The 23,054-nt window shown below is 35.9% G+C and overlaps 1 protein-coding gene across 4 annotated transcripts in view; it reads right to left on the reverse strand.

The window, feature by feature from the left end:
* LOC309664770 (uncharacterized protein) overlaps positions 1 to 23,054 on the reverse strand; it is a 274,503-nt gene that overhangs the window by 24,124 nt on the left and 227,325 nt on the right. The gene's annotated exons all lie outside the window — the stretch shown is intronic.

The following is a 23,054-nucleotide window of genomic DNA, read 5'->3' on the forward strand; positions in this document are numbered from 1 at the left end:
CTTGATCATGATGGCAGAGTAGGAAGATCCTGAGCTCTCCTCCCACAGACACACCAAAACTACAACTACATATAAAACAACTATCTCTATAAAACCCTGAAGACTAGCAGAAAATATTTTCTAGAACCAAGGATATAAAGAAAAGGCCACACTGAGATGGGTAAGAGGGGCAGAGTCACAGTCTAATCAGAACAGCCCCCCCCAACTTGCAGTGACCCACAAGCAGGAGCGATATCACAACCACCGAGGTCCCTCCTGAGGAGCAAGAGGTCCAAGGCCCACATGTGGCTCCCCAGCCCAGGGGACCTGTACTGAGAACATGAGCCCCCATAATGTCTGTCTCTGAAAAACAGAGGGACTTATGTTCAAGAGGGCCAGAGGGCTGTGGGAAACCAGATTCCACTCTTGAAAGTCTCATGTGTAAACTCACTCACTCCAAGTCCCAGTACAAGGCAACAGTTTGACACCTAGGCCTTACATGAAGGAGATTCACTGACTAATTTCCCCTAGAGGGGAAGGGATCTGGTGGAACTTTCTACAGGGACAGTAGCACTGGTGGGTACCATTTTTTAAAACTTTCCTTCCACCTAGCTGGCCCAATGCTGGCAGGTGCCATTTCTGTCACTCTCCATCACCCTAGCTAACACTGTGCACCCCACCCAAGCATTTCCCTGTGGATCAGCCTCCAGCCAAGCTGCCTGCCCCAGGCGACACCTCCAAAGTGGCTCTCACTCTGGGGGACCAGACTGGCACACCAGCATGCCCAGAGCAGTCTTGGCCAAGTCTCACAGCCAGTCATGCTGGGAATCACCCCTGTACATCAGCACACCTGCAGTAGTCATGGCCAGGCCTTGTAGATATCTGGGCCAGAAGCCAGGCCAACCAGCATGCACATAGCAATCACAGCCAAACCACAACAGGAGGACACATGCAGCCCACACAAGGTACATCCTTGGAGATCCTGGCTCTGGAGACCAAGGAGGAGTGTATCACTGGGCCCAGAGGACAACTTCTACACAAACTCATTCTTTCAAAACTGGGAGATGTGGCTGATAAACCTAATACATAGAGTTAGGTAAAATGAAGAGACAAATACCTTCCAAATGAAAGAACAAGACAAAACCTAAGAAAAAGAACTAAACAAAATGGAGATCAGCAATTTACCAGATAAAGAGTTCAAAGTTATAGTTATAAAGATACTAACCAAACTTGGAGGAAGAATGGATGAACTCAGTGAGAACTCCAACAAAGAGATAGAAAATATAAAAAGAACCAAGCAGAACTGGAAAATACAATAACTGAAATAATAAAATACACTAGAGGTAATCAACAGCAAAGTAGAGGATGCAGAAAAATGGATCAGCAATCTTGAAGGCAGGGTAGTGGAAATCACAGAATTGGAATAGTAAAAAAAGAAAAATAATTTTTAGAAATGAGGATAGTTTAAGGGACCTCTGGAACAACACTGTTTCCTAACATTCACATTATAGGGATCCTAGAAGGAGAAGAGAGAAAGAAAGGGACAGAAAAGGTATTTGAAGAAATAATGACTGAAAACTTTCATAACTTGGTGAAGGAAACAGATATACAAGTCCAGGAATCACAGAGAGTCCCCAAAATATGAAGATACTAAGACACATGATAATAAAAAGGTCAAAAGTTAAAGAGAGAATCTTAAAAATAATAAGAGAAAAACATCTAATTATATACAAGAAAATATCCATAAGACTTCCAGCCAATTTTTAGCAGAAACTTTATAGGCCAGAAGGAACTGACACAATATATTCAAAGTACTGAAAGGAAAAAACGTACAACCAAGAATACTCTACCCATCAAGGTTATCATTCAGAATTGAAAGAGAGATAAAGAGTTTTCCCAGACAGCCAAAAGCTAAAGGAGTTCATTACCACTAAACCATCCTTAAAAGAAATGTTAAAGGGATTTCTTTAAATGGAAAGGAAAGGCAATAACTAGAAACAAGAAAATGATAAAGAAAGAATCTCACTGGTAAAGGCAAACAAATAGTAAAGGTAGTGGATCAACCACCTATAAAGCTAGTATGAAGTTTAAAAGACAAAAGTAGTAATGTTATCTATGCCAAAAATAACTAGTTAAGCAATACACAAAATATGTAAAATATGGCATTAGAAACATAAACATGGTAGCCCAGAGGAGTAAAATATAGTGCTTTTAGAATGCACCCAAACTTGAGAAACCACCAACTTAAAATAGACTGATATATACATGTGTCATAATATATGAACCACATGTCAACCACAAACCAAAAACCTATAACAGATACACAAAAATAAGTAAATAAATAAAGAGAAAGGAACACAAATACAACACTAAAGAAAGTCATCAAATCATGAGAGAAGAGAACGAAAGGAAAAAAGAACAGAGAACTGTAAAAATAAACAGAAAACAATTAACAAAATGGCAATAAGTACATACCTATCAATAATAACTTTAAATGTAAATGGAGTAAATGCTCCAATCAAAAGACATAGAGTGGCTGAATGGATACAAAAACAAGACGAATATATATGCTGCCTACAAGATGTTCACTTCAGATCTAAAGACACACACGGACTGAAAAGGAAGGGATGGGAAAATATATTCCATGCAAATGAAAAGGAAAAGAAATTGGGGATAGCAATACTTATATCAGACAAAATAGACCTTAAAGGCTGTTACAAGAGACAAAGAAAAGCATTACTTAACAATAAAGGAATAAATCTATCAAGAGCATATAACACTTGTAATTATCTATGCACCCAACATAGGAGCATATAAATACATAAAGAAAATATTAACAAACATAAAGGGAGATATCGACAGAAATACAATAACAGTAGGGGACTTTAATACCCCACTTACATCAATGGATAGATCATCTAGAAAGAAAATCAGTAAGGAACTATTGACCTTAAACAACATATTAGATAAGATAAACAAATATACATAAAACATTCTACCCCTAAACAGCAGAATACACATTCCTTTCAAGTACACATGGAACATTCTCCAGTAGAGATCACATACTAGGCCACAAAATAAGTCTCAATAAGTTTAAGAAGATTGAAATCATACCAAGCATCATTTCTGACCAGAGTGGCATAAAACTAGAAATCAATTACATGAAGAAAAAAAACACAAACAAGTGGAGGTTAACAACAGGTGACTGAACAACCAATGGGTCAACAAAGAAATCAAAGAGGAAATAAAAAAAATACCTTGAGACAAATGAAAATGGAAACACAATGTTCCAACATCTATGGGATGCAGCAAAAGCAGTTTTAAGAAAGAAGTTTGTAACAATACAGTCCTACCTTAGTAAACAACAAAAATCTTAAAAAATGTAACCTTACATCTGAAGGAACCAGAGAAAGAATAAACAAAGCCCAAAGTTAACAGAATGAAAGAATTAATAAAGATCAGAGTATAAATAAATAAAATAGAAACTAAAAGAACAATAGAAAAGGTAAATGAAACTAAGAGCTGGTTCTTTGAAACAATAAACAAAATTGATATCCAGACTCACTGAGAAAAAAAGAGACAGCTTAAATAAATAAAATCAGAAATGAAAGATAAGTTACAACCAATACCACAGAATACAAAGGACCATAAGAAATTACTATGAACAGTTAGATGCCAACATATTTGAGAAACTAGAAGAAATGAATAAATATCTAGAAACATACAATATTCCAAGACAGAATCAGGAAGAAATAGAAAATCTGAACATACTGATGTTTAGCAATAAAATTGAATTAATAATAAAAAAAACTCCAAACAAACAAAAGTACAGGATCAGATGGCTTCACAGGTGAATTCTACCAAACACTTAAAGAAGAGTTAATACCTATCCTTCTCAAACTATTCCAAAAATTGAAGAGGAAGAAATGCTTCCAAACTCAATCTATAAGGTCAGCATCACCAGATAAAGACTACAAAAAAAAGAAAGAAAAGAAAATTACAAGCCAATATCCCTGATAAACACTGACACAAAAATCCTCAACAAAATATTTGTAAACTGAATTCAACAATACATTAAAAGGATATTACACAATGATCAAGTTGGATTTATTCCAGGGATGCAAGGATGGTTCAATATCCACAATTCAATCAACATGATACATGACATTAACAAAACAGAGGACAAAAATTATATGATTATCTCGAGATGCAGAAAAAGCATACAACCAATTCAATATCCATTTATGATAAAAAAAACTTTCTACAAAATGGGTATAGAGGGAACATACCTCAACATAATAAAGGGCATATAAGAAAAATCTACAGGTAACACCATACTCAATGGTGAAAAGCTGAAAGTTTTTCATCTAAGATGAGGAACAAGACAAGGATGCCCAATATTGTCACTTTTATTCAACTTAGTGTTGGAAGTCCTAGTCACAACAATCAGACAAGAAAAAGAGATAAAAGGCATCTAGATTGGAAAAAGAGAAGTAAAACTGTCACTATTTGCAGATGACATGATACTATATGTAGAACACCCTGAAGATTCCACCAAAAACCAAAAGCTTAAACAATAACTAATAAATGTATTCAGTAAAGTTGTAGGATATAAAATCAATATACAGAAATCTACTGCATTTCTATACACTAATCACAAACTATCAGAAAAAAGAAGTTGAGAAAACAGTCCCATTTGAAATTTCATCAAAAAGAATAAAATACCTAGGAATAAATTTAACCAAAGAGGTGAAAGATCTGTACTCAGAAAAATATAAGATAATGCTGAAAGAAATCAAAGAGAGCATGAATAAATGGAAAAATATACCTTGCTCATGAATTAGAAGATTTAATATTGTTAAAATGTCCATACTACCGAAAGCAAAAGCATACAGATTCAATGCAATTCCTATCAAAATACCAATGGCATTTTTTATAGAACTGGAACAAATGATCTTAAAATTTGTATAGAACCACAAAAGACCCCAAAAGGCCAAAGCAATCTTTAAACAGATGAACAAAGCTAGAGGTATCTTGCTCCTTGATTTCAGTCTACATGACAAATTTATAGTGATCAAAACAGTATGATTTTGGCACAAAACAGACACACAGATTAACTGAACAGAATAGAAAGTCCAGAAACAAACCCATGCTTATATGGTCAATTAATTTACAGTGAAGGAGCCAAGAACATACAGTGGGGAAATGACAGTCTCTTCAACAAATGGTATTGGGAAAACTGAACAGGTACATGCCAAAGAATGAAACAGAACTTCTTTCTTACATCATATACAAAAATAAACTCAAAATGGATTAAAGAACTAAATGTAAGACCTGAAACCGTAGAACTCCTGGAAGAAAATTTAGGCACTACACTCTTTGACATCAGTCTTAGCAACACTTTTTGGTTCTGTCTCCTCAGGCAAAGGCAACAAAAGCAAAAATAAGCAAATGAGACAACATCAATTTTGCACAGTGAAGGAAACAAGCAACAAAACAAAAAGGCAACCTACTGAATGGGAGAAGATATTTGCAAATCATATATCCATTAAGGTGTTACTATTGAAAACATACGAAGAATTCACACAACTCAACATCAAAAAACAAACAACCCAATTAAAAAATGGGCAGAGGACTCAAATGGACATTTTTCCAAGGGAGACATACATATGGCAACACTAATCACTAATAACCAGGGAAATGCAAATTAAAACCACCATGAGATATTACCTCACACTGTCAGAATGGCTATTATCAAAAAGACAGGAAATAGCAAGTATTGGTGAGGATGTGGAAACAAGGGAGCGCTTATGAACTGTTGGTGTGGCCACCATGAAAACAAGTATGAAGACTCCTCAAAAAAATAAAATTGAACTACCATACAACCCAGCAACGTCACTGCTGGGTATTTATCCAAAGAAAACAAAAACACTAATTTGAAAAGATATCTGCAACCCTATGCTCATCACAGCATTATTTATAATAGTCAAGATATGGATGCAACCTAAGTGTCCATCGATAAATGAATGAATAAAGAAGATGTGGTATATATATGCAACGGAATATTACTCAGCCATAAAAAAGAATGAAATCTTGCCATTTACGACAACATGGATGGACCTGGAGGTATTATGCTAAGTGAAATAAATCAGACAAAGACAAACACCATATGATTTCACGTATATGTGGGATCTAAAAATTAAAACAAACAAATGAATATAACAAAACAGAAACTGACTCACAGATATAGAGAACAAACCGGTGGTCGCCAGAGGAGTAGAAGGTGGGGAGTTGGGCAGAGGGAATTAAGAGGTACAAACTCTAATTATAAAATAAATAAGTCACAGGTATATAATATACAGCATAGGAAGTACAGTCAACAATACTGCAATAACTTTGTATGATGACAGATGATTTCTAAACTTATCATGTTGATTACAATATTCATAATGTATGTGAATGTTGAACGACTATGTTGTATACCTGAAACTAATACAATATTGTATGTCAACTATACTTCAATTAAAAAATAAAATAAAAATGAATGTCTAGTTAAATCTAAGACAATTCCTGGCGGGTGTTGCAGTAAAAAAAAGAAGAATCACATCTATCCTTGGAATTGAGATAGAATGTTTTCTACAAGTTTTTTTTTTAAGTGTCAGGTGTTATTTTATAGATAACTTGTGTTTTGAATCATATAAGAAACAGATGGCAAAAATAACTCATAGAGCTGGGGCATTAGGGGCAAGATTAAGAAACTTCTTGGGGGAAATTTCATGTGGAAAATTTCCAGGTACAGGTTATTGACAACTCTGATAGGCTTCTGAGACACTCAGTATATTCCACATCTAAAACCCTGAGGACATCACGTAAGACTGCATAGCTGGGGCCCATTACATGGCTATAGTACTCTGGGAAAGCATTGTGACAGCACAAATAGCTGTTCATGGTGGCTTTTTTGCGACAGCCTTAGATAGACTGTTTGGGCTTTATCCATTTTTGTATAAAAGGCCAGCATATGTGAGTCAAGTTTCTCTCAAGAGTAAGCAGGACTAAGACTCAGCGGGCGGTTGAACTAAAAAACCCACTAGCTACTATTTATCAAATCCTTCCTAGTGTGGTATCCTTTGGCACATAAATAATTAATACATCATTATCATGACAATAATTTCTACTCTTGTATAGTTCTGTCAGCATCTCAGCTACCCCTGGAGGAGAGAGAATTTGACCTGGGACTTTAAAGAAGGATAAGGTTTCAATAGTTTAATTTGCAAAGGAACAGGAACATCCAGGACAAGTTTGAGCAAACAGAAATAACCTAAAGCAGCAGTCCCCAACCTTTTAGGCACCAGGGACTGGTTTCTTGGAAGACAATTTTTCCACCGACGGGGAGGGGGGAGGGGGTGATTCGGGCGGTAATGAGAACGATGGGGAGTGATGCGGAGCAGCTCACCTCCTGCTGTGTGGCCCGGTTCCTAACAGGCCACAGATTGGTACCGGTCCAGGGCCAGGGGTTGGGGACCCCTGGCCCAAAGGGACTACTGTGTAGTGTGGGGAGGAAAATGGGAGATGAGGCTAAAATGAAAGTTGAAAAAAAGGATTTCAAAAGTTTTTCAGCAAAGTGAAAACAAAAAAACAGAATTTATTACTTACTCTTAAAGCAATGGGAATGAATGGGGGAAAAGAGGGAGGAAAATTAATGCAGCCTGTTTTTCAGTAGCTGTAGAGGATATTTCACTGGGTTTATATTAAGCATGTTGTATACTTCAAATATTTTGTTAAGATTATCAATCAGGTTTTCCTAATCCTTTTCTTGATTCCAACTGAGACCTATGAGATTTAGAATCAAATTGCCTGAGTTTGAAACCTGTCTTCACCACTTACAGGCTGTATAACCTCAAGCAAGTTATTTAAGCTCCCTGGGCCTTGGTGAGCACATCTAGATGCCAGAGGCAGTAAGAATACCTACCTTATCAGGTTATAAATACACAGTGAGTTAACGATTATAAAGGCCAGCAGAGTGTCTGGCATCTAGGAGTATTTGATAAATAGTAGCTAGTGTTAAATGACAGATAGATGCCAATTAAATGCAGTTTTAATCATTTTGGCCCAGCTTTACAGCTTATTACCATCTCTGCATCTTTGGAGCATATTAACTATCTCTTCCATATTTGTGTCTCATTGGGTCTTATGTGACATGCCTCTTAAAGATCTCCTCCCATGTTAGTACCAATTCACTAACAAAAACAAATTGGGCACAGTTTTTCCACCAGACATAAGTTCCATTTGTCTATACCACATTACTCCACATTATCCACAAAAATATCACAACATTCTTTGTCAAATGCTTTGCAAATTAAAATGATTATGAATATTCAGCAGACTGTTGTATTATTTATACATCAGAAAATAAATTTCTGTGGTGTGACTTGTTCTAATAAACCCTCAGTGATGTCTGGAGATCAGTGTTTTCTCTTTTTAGGTCTTCCCAAATCTCTTAATACTCTGAGAATTTTAATAGAAAACAGTTAAAATCCATCACTCTGTATTTCTACTATCCATATTCCTCAGAGCAGAGCTACATTTATATTCTATACAATACTTACTCAGAAATCTGTGGTGATTTTTTCTATACTAAATATAGAGGCAACTGTAGAAACCTTGAAGGGATTAGATTTAACTCATCATTAAAATAGGTGTGCTAAGAGGGTTAATTCCAGTAGGCCTGGAACTGGTCTGATCTGTTTTTCTGAAACACATGCATGGCACTGACATCTGGTCAAGGCATGAAGTGCAGTTTTTAATAGTGTGGTTTTGGAACAAGTTTTGGGGGCCATCTGTACCAGCCTATCAGCATTGTTTATTAATTAGAGCAAGATTGATGGTTTGCATGCAGTTTCGGTGACACCCAGAGGACCCTGCCATTGGGTCTGGTCAAATAGCAATAATGTACCTACGTACCCAACAGGAGTATAAGCCACACTTGAGATGCCATCTTGGGCTTTCTGGTTCTGAGGCTTTTCACGCACACATAATTTGTTCCCGATCTGAGAAGGAAGGCACATCTGATATGGTCCTGCAGAGGAAGGAAAATAGGAGCCAACTTCCGGCTTCATCAAACCCTTTGCTATGAAGCAGTCCCTGCCTCCAATGAATATCCTTACTGCTATTCTAACACAATATGCTGTTGCTATTGTGTGTCCTTTTCTGAAAATAAACTGTAGGTTCAGAAGTATTATCATTTGGGGTCTTATGAGTCCACCATCTGAACAATAGGCAAAATAAAGTACACCATCATTTTTTAGTTACACAATTTTATATGCTTCTATTTATATTCCTGAAGTAATCTCATTTCTATTACTTTTATACATGAGCTCATCAGTTATGAAATATACCTATTGGAATCAAGCATAATACAAGAAAAAAATATAAGATAAAATAATATTGATGCAGCCCTGATCTGGACTGCAGCCCACTGCAATGGTGAATTTGAAAGCAAGTGATCTCACTTATATGAAAATTGTTAAGTTGAGAATAATCAGGATCAGTGGTCTAAGGGGAAATCCTCACAGGCAGAATGGTCCATGGTAATAGAAGAGGGTGACAAAAGATAAACACACAATTCTCCAACATAAGAGGGCGGTATACACAGAATTAGGCTCAAGTTCTGGAGCTACCATCCATACTTTTTATATGGCCTCAGGCCAAATAGTTCTGAGAATTTGATATAATCTGAGGAGAAGTGTTTATATTTTGCTCAACTTCAGTTAGCAATTTCAATTCCAGTATTAGGAATTATGAATCTTATTTTCTTTTCTTCCATGGCACATATTACTAGTTGTAATTATCTTCATTACTTGTTTACTTATTTACTATTGGTTTTTTCCACTAAAATGGAAGCTCTTTGACAGTAGAGAACTTCTGTATCATGCTTCCTAATGTATCCCTAGTGCCTAAAGCTTAACACATCATAGATGATAAAAAAAAGTTTAAAATTTTTCATTTACTAGGTGTTAACTATACTCTAGGCTTTGTTATAAGTGTTTTACATATATTAATTCATTAAATACATGCCACATCATATAATGTAGCTACAATCCCAAATATTACAGATGAGGAAAGCAAGGCACAGAGGGGTTAAGTAAATTGCTCAAGGCCACACAGCTAATAAATGGCAGAGCCACTTGAGCTCAGATAGCCTGACTCCAGAAGCCAGGCTCTTGGAAACTCCTCAAAAGTGAACAGCTAAATATTCAGATCATCTTAGAAAATCACTTATTAATCATTGCTAAATAGTTCAGTGTTTAAATGAAGATTTTATTTTTTATCTTTCATCTAAGCTTTTTTCTTAAAGTGTTAGGAATACAAATATAAAGGCCTAAATTCTATCAAGGCAAGCAACTCCTTTCTAAAGGAAATCAGATCAAGAATCCCTTGTATCTTCAGAAGCATCATAGTAGCTCCAATGTCACCTCTGAGAAGAATTTATTTGTGTCACACAACAGAAGCAGGTGGCCCGATGCAGGTGTTGTCATGTTTGTGGAGCTTTAATGAGGGTGTGAGAGTTTGTTGGGAAAGAGAATAGCAAAAATGAGGTGTTTCTTTCCCTCCATCTCCAGCTTATCTGAGGGAAAAAAGGGACACATCACAGCACTACGTAGGATGGAAGCAAACAACAAACTGTTTCTTCTAAGTTAAAAATTTCCATAATTGTGAGAGTCCCTACTAGTAGAGGCAAGCAGAGAATGGCAATGGGAAATATAAGAGGTAAAGTACTAATTCTAGAGAGAGGCCCAGAATGCCCCAGGAAGACTTGGATTTGTTTCTACTGTATTGGAAAGGCTTATTTTGCTCAGAGAGAATGGCATGTCTCTGTAATTTATTTTTCCAGTTCAATTTAATTTTAAATTTGAAATATAACTATTAAAAAAAACCCACTACCAATCACCCTTAACTACCCTACAGTATAGGTCATACCAGACCTATAATTGATTTTCTGCTTCTCAAATTCTTACACCAAAAGGCAAATTTATATGGAGTTGAGGAAAGGACTAAGCATATTCATATCACAAATAAGATTCTCTAGGAACAAAGTAAAGTGGGTTCCACTCACTTTTTGGTGACTTTATAGTTTTTTTTTTATTTTTGTAATAAGAATGAAACTATTTATCATCAATGTCTTGGGAAAGAAAAGGAGAGGAAACTCTAAATAACTATGACTCTGTGAGTTTCTCCTTGTACTGCTCCAAAATAAAAATGAAAAATAAAATATTTAACATGAAAATTAAAGACATGTTTAGGGCCCCAAATTAGATATATAGTACAGTGAACAAGAAATGGAATAGAAACTCGTAATGATGAACAGAGATGGAGCCAAGAGCCTGCTGAGCTACAGGTCTGCAAGCAGACAAAAGTAACTATACATTTAATTCCTACACTGCTGCACAGTAACAGGGAAAAACAGAACACTTTTCTTTATATGAAATAGAGATAGAATCACTAACTGAACTGAGGGCTAGAGCAAGCTTCCCTCCTGAAGAAGAAGGCTGACTAAAAGTTCCAAGTGCTTTTAGAACTAAATGTGGTTGAAAACCACTGTGTTAAAACACACACACACACATACATGAACAGATATAAAGAATAACAGAGCCAAGTTGCTTTCTGGTCCAGGGGCTGCATCTTCCTTAAGATTAAAATTGAAACACAATAGGAGCCTGAGTCATTAATATGAGACTGAGGGACTGGAAAACTAGGTGGATGCAAGTATCTGCCTGTGAGATAAGGGAAGAAAAAAATTTTAAAAATACTCAGAACATGTAGAAAGATACCCACAAACTTAACAATAAATGAGATAAATTTAGCCCCAATAAAATGGAAATCATGGAAAACTCTCAGAAAAACCTTGACATAAAATAGGCTTAATGTCTTCAAATAAAGAATATGATCTATAAAAATTACAAAAATTGTAAGCTAAAAACAGGCAGATGTTAATGAAGAACAGAGAGAGATGAAAATTAGACCATTAGAAGTCCTACTATAAATACGGATATTTTAAAAACTTAATAAGGAAAATAAAATCTAGATACTATACATGAAGCAGTATAATATCACTTCAAGGTAGACTGAAAAGTTTAGTATGTATATTTTGAACCCAAAAGCAAACACTTAAATTAAGAATTATAACAAATGAGCCAAAAAGATAGGTAAAATGAAACTATAAATAATATTCAATTAATCCAAAGAAGGCAGTGAAAGAGAAAAAGGGAACTAAAAAATAGGTGAGACAAAGAGAAAACAAATAGCCAGTTGGTAGACCTACAAATTGACATTAAATGTAAATGGTCTATTGATGGACATTTAGGTTGCCTAAATGTCCAATGACAGAGGAATGGATAAAGAAGATGTGGTACATACATACAATGGAATATTACTCTGCCATAAAAAAGAACAAAATAATGCCATTTGCAGCAACATGGATGGACCTAGAGATTGTCATAACAATTGAAGTAAGACAGAGAAAAACAAATATCATATGATATAGCTTATATGTGAAATCTAAAAAAAATGGTACAAATGAACTTACATACAAAACAGAAATACAGTCACAGATGCAGAGAACAAACTTATGGTTACCAGGGGGGAAAAGAGGGGATGGATAAACTGGGAGATTGGGATTGACATATACACACTGCTATATATTAATATAAAATACATAACAAATAAGGACCTACTGTATAGCACAGGGAACTCTGCTCAGTACTCTGTAATGACCTATATGGGAAAAGAATCTAAAAGAGTGTATATATGTATATTTATAACTGATTCATTTTGCTGTACACCTGAAACTAAACAACATTGTAAATCAACTATACTCCAATAACAATTTTTTTAAAAATGTAAATGGTCTAAACACCTCAAGTAAGACAGAGACTGTCAGATTGAATAGAAAAACAAGACCAATATTGGTGCCAACAGTAACAATGCAAACAAGAAGAATCTCAGAATAATTATACTCTGTGAAAGAAGCCATTCAAACTAGACTATATAATGTATAATAACATTTATATAAAATTCTGAAAAATACAAGCTAACCTATAGTGACAGTAGATCAGTAGTTGTCAGGGTACAAGGCAGGGAAATCCAGGAGGGGATGATTCCAGAGGGGCACAAGGAAATTCTGGGAAATGATATATGTTCACTTTCTTGACTGAGGTAAGGATTTCAGAGATCTTTGCAAATGGTATATTTTAAATATATGCAGTTTACTTTTTATGCATTTTGCCTCATTAAAACTGCTAATAAATGAATGAACAAGTGAATGAATGAACTGGCAGAGCAATATTTCTGTTAGGTGAAACAAAATTGAAAGCAAAATGCACTAGTAGCAATCTAGAGGAATATGACATAAAAATGAAGACAGAAATTCACAAAATAAATAAAACAACTATAGACTGGTAAGCATCTAACAACATTTTGTAAAATATATAAAGAATAAGCTGAATGAATTACTAGAAAAAATTGTTACCTCCACAAGTATAGTGGGATATTTAAAAATACACGCCAGAAACAAATAGATCAATTATTAAGCTTAATCTAACAAATATATTTAGAGCCTATTTCTGAAAATAGATTATATAATAAATCACACAAAAAAATTTCAACTAAAATAAATATATTAATAGTTTTTAACTATAAATGCTAGTTAATAAGAAAACAATAAAAGATACTTTTAGAAAAGATAAAATAAACTTTTAGATCATTAAAATGTACTCTAATTCATGAGTTAAATATGAAAGTACAAGAAAATTTTTCAAATATTTTGAAATTAATTTTAAAAAGAAAGTCCACATTTCAAAATTCTACAATGCAGCCAAATAAATTCGTGAAGAAAATATATAGCTCTAAATTTCTTGTTTTTTAATATTGACAATAAATCCATTTAGCATTCAAATCAACTACCAGGAAAAACAAAGTAAAATGTACAATTTAGTAAATTTAGAAGATAAGAAATAATAAAGATGAAAGCAAAAATTCAAGAAAATAAAAGCAAAGTTTTTAAATTTTTTTTTTTTTTTTTCCTGCCAAGACCTATAAAATGTGCAAACCTCTGGGAAGGTTTATCAAAGATAAAAGAAAAATGTAAAAATATATATTAGGAGTTAAAAAGTTAGAAGCATAGTTATAGTTAAAAGATATTAATAATACTACTACAAAAAATTAGATCAAAAAATACATTTAAAATTTGATAATTTATAATTAAAATATAGATTATATAAATTTAAATATCTTAAAATCTGATTTTTAAAAAACACAAAGAAAGAATAAAGTGAAAGTCTGTAATATCTCTTAACACAGTAGGCCCAAAATAGTTTTTTAGAAATAGGTCATCTTTATTCAAAAATAGAAAAATAAGAAATACATCATGAATTATAGCACAAAGAAGAAAAACTAAATAGTCATTTCAGTAGGTGCAGAAAAAAAACTGCTGACATAAAATTCTTGTATTATTTAAAAATACATAACTAAATTTCTTAGTAAATTAGTCTTGGAATGAACTGTTCTTAAATTTACAAAGGGTCACAGTCAAAGAGAGCAAAAAGTAACCACATGTTACACGATAAAATGTACAACTTCTCCCATGAACAGTAAGTTAAGACAAGGATACCTGTTTTCCCCAGCAGTATCAACATTGTATTAGAGCTCTTAGACAATAAAAAAGACCCCCCCCAAAAAAAGACATAAAGATTGAGAGGGAAAAAAGAAAAACACTGTCATTATTTATAGATGGAAAAATACATATCCATTAAAAATTCCAAGAAAATTCATAGGAAAAAAATAGAAAATAGTTCTATAAAATTGCTAAATTTAACATCAATACAGAAATACCAGTAGTGTTGAATATCCCCAATTACCAAATTTTAAAAATCAGTATAAACATTTTAAAATAAAATCAAAAATAACTCTCCAAAATTAAAACAAAAAGAGATTCTTTTTTAAAAATAGGACAAAAATAAATAAATATAAGAACAGAGCCAGAATCATAAACCTATGACTAACAGAGGTGACAGAAAGAGAAAGCAAAGAAAAAGGAAGGAAGGAAGTTACCAAAAATGAAAATGGAAAGTTTCCCAGGACTAAAGAGAAAGAGTTTCCAAATAGAATAGGACCATTGATTGCCCAGGATAATGACCATATGAAAACACACAATCTTCATATTATTGAAACTGTACATTGTGAGAAATTTTATAAGCTTCTGGGGCAGAGGGATGAGGGATAGCAGGCAGAGGCTGGATTTCACATGTAAAGAATCAAGAATCATAAAAAAGAAAAAAAAGAATCAAGAATCAGAATATCAGACGTCTTAGACTTTTTAACAACAAACAACCAATAATAAACAAAATGAAAGCTTAAAGACAGTGTATAGATACCTTACACATTCCAAGGTAAAAATATTTCTGATCTTGACTTTTGTACCCGGCAAGCTATCAATCAAGTGTAAGGTTAGCTACTGGAGGGTGTGCTCAAACACAATACAATAGTCAATCAAAAATCAGTGTAGATATTCCAAGTAGAAAGGGCTTTCATAAAGGGAATTCGAAGATTACACAGCCAATGGTGATGCTAGCGAAGTGGGTTTCAGAGAAAGAGCTGAATTCCTTCCCAGTTGCCTGCAGCCCCCTTCCCCCGCCAGGGCTATTCTCAAGAGCTTGCAGTTCATCTAGGTCTGCATGTAACTGCCACTAGAGAATAACATCTTCTCTGCCTTCCAAAAATCTCATGCAAGTACCTGTCTTTGGGAGGCTCTAACTCAAAATTCTATGAGAAAAAGAATTATGGAAAAAGGAGTTTCAAACTCCTTCCATTCAATGCAGAGAATATTAAAAAAAAAAAAAAAAAAAAAGGATGACAGTGATGCTACGTTTGCAATAGACAATCTTTCACAGGACCAGCAAGATGTGGGACCCAGAAACAGGCCAACTAGAGAGAAAGGAAGGAGATTCCCAGGATGATAGTGAAGCGAAATCTGGGAGGACGGCAAAATACCAGGTCCTGTACAGGTCAAAGCAAGAGGGCCAAAGAATCCAGGAATGATATTACCAAGAGAAAAAGAAATGGGAACCTAATGATGAAGCTGTGAGCCATACTGACACAATCCTAATCATGAAAACTAAAAATCATTATTCAATTATGTATGACCAAAACTGTTAATAATTCAACTGTCCAAAAAAAGGGATATTGATAAATTTCGCCATATTCAGAGAATGAAATGCTATCCAGAAATCAGTGGATTAACTAGAGGTATGTGTATTGACATCTGCTGTTTGTGGTTGCATACATATTAGTTAAAAGGTAAATAATACACTAATCCCAAACTCCCAATCCTTCTCTCCCCACCCTACCCCCCTTGGCAACCGCAAGTCCGTTCTCTATGTTTGTGAGTCTGTTTCTGTTTCATGGATGAATCGCTTTGCTGTACAGCAGAAATTAATGCAACATTGTAAATCGAATATACTTCAATAAATTTTTTTAAAAAGTAAATGATATGGATTGTATATTCACAAAATTTATGATGGTGTTGTATAGAAGGAAACAAGGAAGAAGAAAGGTAATATGATTTATAATGGGAGTATAGGGGAATTTAATCTATCTGCATTTACATATGATTTTTTAATGATTTGAAACCAGTATTACTAAAAATGTGCTCATCTTGGGTAGTGAGTACATGGGATTTGATGCAGTGTCCTTGTATGTTCTGTGTTATTTTCTCAATCCAAAAAAGATTTCAAAAAGCAATTTGCCTATCCAGCTCCTGGATAGCCACAGAAGCCATGTCTTTAGGAGAGAATTCAAGAGGAATGTGGTCTATAATTTTGTGATTAAGCAATCTGGATCAGTTTTTCCATTTCAGAACCTTCTGAACTAAAGTCTCACAGTGATAAGTGCAATAAGCATCACTACTGGCTATTAATAGCTCAGCCTCCTATAGGGCACATCCTCCCATTAAGAACGCTTTGCTCTGCGACCATCAGACCAAGATACTGACAATAATAACAAACTTTTCTATACATTTGCCAAGAACTTGCAAGGTCAACTTTTATTGGGTGTTTAATGTGCCAGTAAGTGTTAGTTGCGTCCACATATATTGTCTCGCATGACCCCTCAGAGCCCTAGTTGCACAATATGAGAGAAGAAATGCAAAGTTTAAAATAGGCAAGCCTGAGCCTGAAACTTTGCTCCATCCTTTACACTCTATGTGACCTTGAAGCTACAAAATATCTCTGAGCCAGTTTTCTCACATGTAAAATGTAAGGGTTAAAGGTCAAATAAGATGACATCTATAAAGAGCCGAACGTGGACCTGAGGAAGCCCTTAGTGAATGTTACCTCCCTCATTTCACAGAAGAAAGGACCAAAGTTCTGAGGGGTTCGGGGATGTGACTCTGATCACACAAAAATGATAGAATCAAGGAGGCGTGGCAGTAAAGAGCATGGACTCTGGAGCCAGGCTGGCAGGGTTCAAATCCCAGCTCGGCCACTTACCAGCTAAGTAACCTCAGGCAAGTTGTTTAATCTCTCTGTGCCTTAGTTTCCACATATGTAAAATAAGAACGGTACGGGCAACTATTTCATAGGGTTGTTATGAAGATTAAGTAAACAAGCACTTCAAACAGAACCTGGTATATAATAAATGTTATGTAATTTAATTAATAATAAGTAACAAATAAGTCAATAACCCAATATATGGAAATTCATACTCCATGGAAGGAAGTGTAGAGCTTATTCTTACACTGAACTATAGCTGCCTCCACCAGCAGGGGTGGTAATATGTGGATACTATGTTTTGAAGGGTGGTTTGCATCTGTTTTTGTCAAGTTTTAGGGGGAAGAGTGGTGTCTGAAAGAAAGAGAAGTAAAGATAAAGGTGAAGTTTGTCATTAATGTCATTAATTCTTACCCATGGGTTATGCACTTTTCATCTCTTTTGTATTTTTTTCCAAGTTGCAACTAAGGCAATCAGCAAGTTTATGAGAGCTAAATCTTGAGATTCAACTACAATAATAGGCTCACATGCTTGCACTGAAATATGGACTAGTCTCTGTTCCTCTGTGACATGTCCATTTCTTCCTTTTACCAGCAGCCATGAAGACTAGCTGGCACCACTTCCCCATTATCCTCTTCCTGAAGGGCATGCATAACTCACTTAATTGCTTCACACTACAGTACACTGCTATTTAGAACCAGTCTGTTTCTTTCCATTGTAACAGCATGGAAATAAATAAGCAATTTTCATACATTAGGAAACATAAGCATGCCAGAGTCTAATTTATACTTATGTGATTAATAAACCAGAGCACTTAGATGAAATACACTGTACCATACGAACACTATTGCATTAGAGCAGTCGTTTGGGTATGAGATATCACCCAGAGTTGTCTCACTGCTGGGCCCAGTAAACAGCCCCAATGTGGAAACGCATGGAACTTCCTCAGGGCAAAAACTCTCCTTCGGGATGAAAAATGAAGACTAAGAAATGGAGAGCCAAATTTCTTGCTTTTGTAAGTGGTATTGGCTTTGTGTGAGCTATGAGCAGGCTGCAGGACTCTGAGCAAATATATTTTCTGTGCCTTGTTTATTAATGGACAGAAAAGCTAGCCTGAAAATGAAATTGATTTTATTCACTTAGGATTTTATACTCCATTGCACAACCACAACCCAGCAAATTCTTCATTAAGAGAGATAATTACTTTAATGAAGATTAAATATAATTTAAAATTCACATTTATCTTTATCTACCTAACGCAGGTCAGAATTAGCCTAAAATGGTTAGAGAAGTGGGAAGGAATGGATTTCTCCAAAAAGTCTCCATCTGTTTATGCGGAGATGGGTCTGATCTGACCGTCATCCTGCCTTTCTTTCTCTTTCTCCTCTTCCTCTCCTTTTGTCCATTAGTGTCTCCCACATCAAGCCCAAATGAAACCTTCTGCTTTTGAATAATCTTCATTTGGGGATGTTTGGCAGAGACAGCAGGATAGCAGCAATTTATACCCAGGATGCTCAATGATCTTTGAAAAGCTGTATCTATGTTGGACATATGGGGGGAAAACATTAAGATCAAAGAAATTGTGACAGGTTGGTTTTAGAAATATCCTCCTTCCTTGAGACAGGGAGTGTCTACTCCACCTGTCAAAGATAGGAAGCCAAGGATAATATTAAACTGATTGGTATTACTCATCGTTTCATGTGGTGTTAGAATTATTCCTCATGAATGACATTTGAGCACTGTTGTGGAAAGAGCTCAGGAGACAGAAAAACAAGAGCTTAACTTCTAGCTTCTCCTCTTAGCAAAGGTATGACCTTAAAAACATTTCTTAACATCTCAGAGTCTGGGATCCTCATGTGTAAAACAGAACTAATAATGCCCATCTTAAGTTCAGAGATTTAGAGTACCTGACATTGAGTAGGTACTCATAAATGCAATATACTTCCATGCTGAATCATGAGTTGTCATCTGAAAGCTCCAGAACACTACAGCAATGGCCCAATTATCCATAGGCGACAGCAACACTTGATTCTGCAGAAGTGACCATTGAGTTTTGCCCCAGGCTCTTGCTGAAGGAGGGGGAAAGGGAAGCACGGCCTCTTCAGACCCTCTAGCACAGATAGGCACAGGCCTGAGTGTTCCAACATTCAATTTCCAGGGAGGAAAACTAAGTCTGGCTTAGTAGGAAGGTACAACGGACTCCCAGAGGCAATATTTCAAATAATAGCTCTCATTTACTGAATAGCAATGGGATGTGACACATTATATACAGTATCTTATTTAATTAGCATGACTGTATAATTTATCATCTAAATCAGGACACTTTCAGAGTGAAAGGGAATGCTATGCATAATTACATCAAGACAACAGGTATAATCCTGGATGGTCTTGGGCAAACTGAATCTATGGTTTCCCCATGTTTAATCAGTGCAATCACTCTATGAGATATAAAATACTCCCTATCCTACAGGAGGAGATGATGATTCCGAGGGATTAAACGTGACAAGTCCAAGGACATACAAACTAGCAAGTGGCAGACTCAGGGTTGAACCTCAGTCCATAAGATGCAAGAGGTTCTTCCCTCCTTGAAACCCATTAGTCATGATACCAGCTGTCAAACAACAGCATTAATTTTGTTTTGAAAGCCTGCCTTTATTGAGTGAATAACATATTTCAAGCTCTGGGTCATGACTTCCAAATGCTATCAAGAAAGAGGGCAAAAAAATGGGTGAAGTGAAAGCAAAATTAGGCCAGTAAAGGCAGTCACATCCAAATGAGAATCTGGCTCTTTCTGAAGGCTCAGTGCAGCCTGAATACCAAAGGCCTGAGTTAATGCTTATTCAAGCATGGAGAATGACTGTCAATAGGGCCAGACATCAATAAGCCTCCTTCCCATGTGCTGGTCTATATTCTCATGCACCCAATGAACTCCTAGATCTAGGTCAATTCACTGCTGATTTTTAATGATCTGCAATCCCAAATAAATTTGCTTCACTTCTATAACATGCCAGGATCTATTCTTTCCCCCAGAGCTTAATAGGTATAAAAATGTTGAGAGACGATCAACATTCAGTCCCCTCCATGATGTTTCAATAAGTGAAATAGATGGGGGTCATATAATCTCATCCTTTACCCCTTTAGCCAAACAGCCAATCACTATTTGAGTTTTACTGGTCTCTTTACACAACAGGAGCAGGGCCAGTCTGGCCTCTATCAAAAGTGAGGCACACTGGCAGAGACAAGAAAATTTATATTCTGGCAGAGAAAAAACAGCTCAAATCAGTCATAGATTCCAAGCATTCTCAGTCACCGCTCCCTAATGAAAAACCACCTTCAGAGACCAAGTGTGACCCTGACCAGATAGTTCAGTGATCCTGTAAAAGATCCTACTTGGGACATAAGTCAAAATTCAACCCTGTTTTTCTGACAGTGTGTGGTCTTACTATTTAAATCACCCAAACACTCTGAGCTTCAGATTCCTCAACTATAAAATGTTGCTTCTCAAACTTTTATCTGTAGAGCCTGTTAAAACACATTCCTGGGGCCCGAGCTTGGAGATTCTGTTTTATTAGGTCTGGTGTGGAGCCAGAGGATTTGCATTGCTAGTTTCCAAGTCCTGATAATGATGGTGCTGTCCGTGGACCACACTTTGAATAGTACTAAATTGTCTTAATAATGCCAACTTCACAATTTGTGTAAAGATCTGAAGAGATGTAAGGATCCTTAGCAGAGCTGCTGACTCATAATGCCTCTCAATCAACGTGTATTCTTTGAAGAGAGGCAGAACAAAAGTCCAAGAGTATTAGTAGGAAGAAAACATGGGGACATTTAACCATTTCTAATATACCAGGTATAAGATTTAATTACATTCCAATCCCCCTTGTTATAATACATTCTCTGTGGCAATTAAAATGGGGTCCCAGTCTCAAATTGTGAATGTACCCAAAGGCCTCCCAGTTTTCCGGGTTTTGTGTCTTTAATCACAAAACACAACTTTTTGCCCACAAGTTCCTTGCAGTCTCTTTAGGCTCAGCTGCATCACCATGGCATCCAAACTCCATTTAAAATCATCTTGATTACTACTTAAAAAATAAAACATAAATCTTCCCCTTAGAATAGTTTTCAGGAAATAGATGAACTGATATTTACTTGGCTGAAACCAGGAATCCCCTCTTAAACTAATTGTCAATCCTCTGATCAGCTGGAGTCCTTCAGTTTGTCCTTGTCTAATGTACCTCAGTGATCGGGGAACTCACTCCACCCCCCCCCCTTTCATTCCAGTTTTCTCTCTTCACAACATTATTTAATCTCTCGGTTGCAGCTTCTTAGGATTAGCTACAGCATCTATTAATAGTTTTACTTCTGTTTACAGTTCCAAGGGGAGAAAAATGGCTCATTCCTTTTCTCCAATCTAGAAGATACGTCTTATGGCAGCAGCAGGAAGATGCACGGGCCCCATGAATAACCTATTTCCACAATCATTCCACTGTAAAGATGTTAATGTGTTTCTATGCCAAATGGATCCATTTAATAGGCAGAACAAGTTGGATATAAATTCTTTCATTGCTTTCAGCACACTGATTATCTTCCTGTGTCACCTACTGTATAATGCAAAAATGTTAACAAAAGCACTAACTGAAGACATTATTGGGAATTAAAAAACAAAGAACCATCAGTTGTCACTAAATATGCCTTTCATGTTTCCAAATGAAATGCATTTGCGCACTCAAGAAATAGGATAGAAACGTGCAGGCCTGCCATTGTCAGATGCAAACATCTTCATTAGATTTTGATCCAGCTGCTGCAAGATATATAAAAAGAGCTATCAGATCTGGCAACTCAGTATTGGTTATTTTAGGAAAATTCCAAAAAACCATCCCTAAGCCTGCACTGATTTTTTCAGACAACTTCCCTGGCCGGACAGTTGGTTTGGAAAGAGTAGCATTAAAAACCTCTGCCAGGCCTGCCCCTCGAAATGGTACCGCAAAGGACGCATTGCCTGTGGCTGTTAAAGAGAGGCCGCAACTGCAGTGTTGACCTGTGTTCCTGGACACTTGAGCTGCAAATCTCTGCCTCTCACCCCCAAATCTCCTATTCTGACCTAACAGCATCTCCTTAAAAGCATGAGTGAAAGTGGCCGAACCCGGGTCTTTATAGACCAAAATGAAAAGATGGTATGTGCGATGTCTCATAACATTCCTTCTCTGTTGTAAGAAATCTTCCTATGCATATTGGCAGTCAGCTCATTTCTAGCATGTTATTTGCCACAGACAATGGCTGTTTTAAAAGGAGAAAAAGTGTAGTCAAAGGAGCAAGCAGGGAAGGGAAGAAGAAAAAAGAGGAGGGAGAAAAAGAAAAGAGAAGGGGAAAAAGAAAGAGTCAGGGTTCCAGGGATGGTGTATAGAGGTGGTTATAGAAAGCAAACCAGAAATGTCAAAATTACCTACAATTCTTCCTTTGAATTCTGTTGAAACAGAAGAGATCCTACAAAATCCTGAAGAGCATACATATTAATCACAGCTCCTAGCATCTTGA

The sequence above is a fragment of the Balaenoptera physalus genome (assembly GCF_965194825.1).
Source record: "Balaenoptera physalus genome assembly, chromosome: 7".
In the NCBI taxonomy this organism is placed as follows: domain Eukaryota; kingdom Metazoa; phylum Chordata; class Mammalia; order Artiodactyla; family Balaenopteridae; genus Balaenoptera; species Balaenoptera physalus.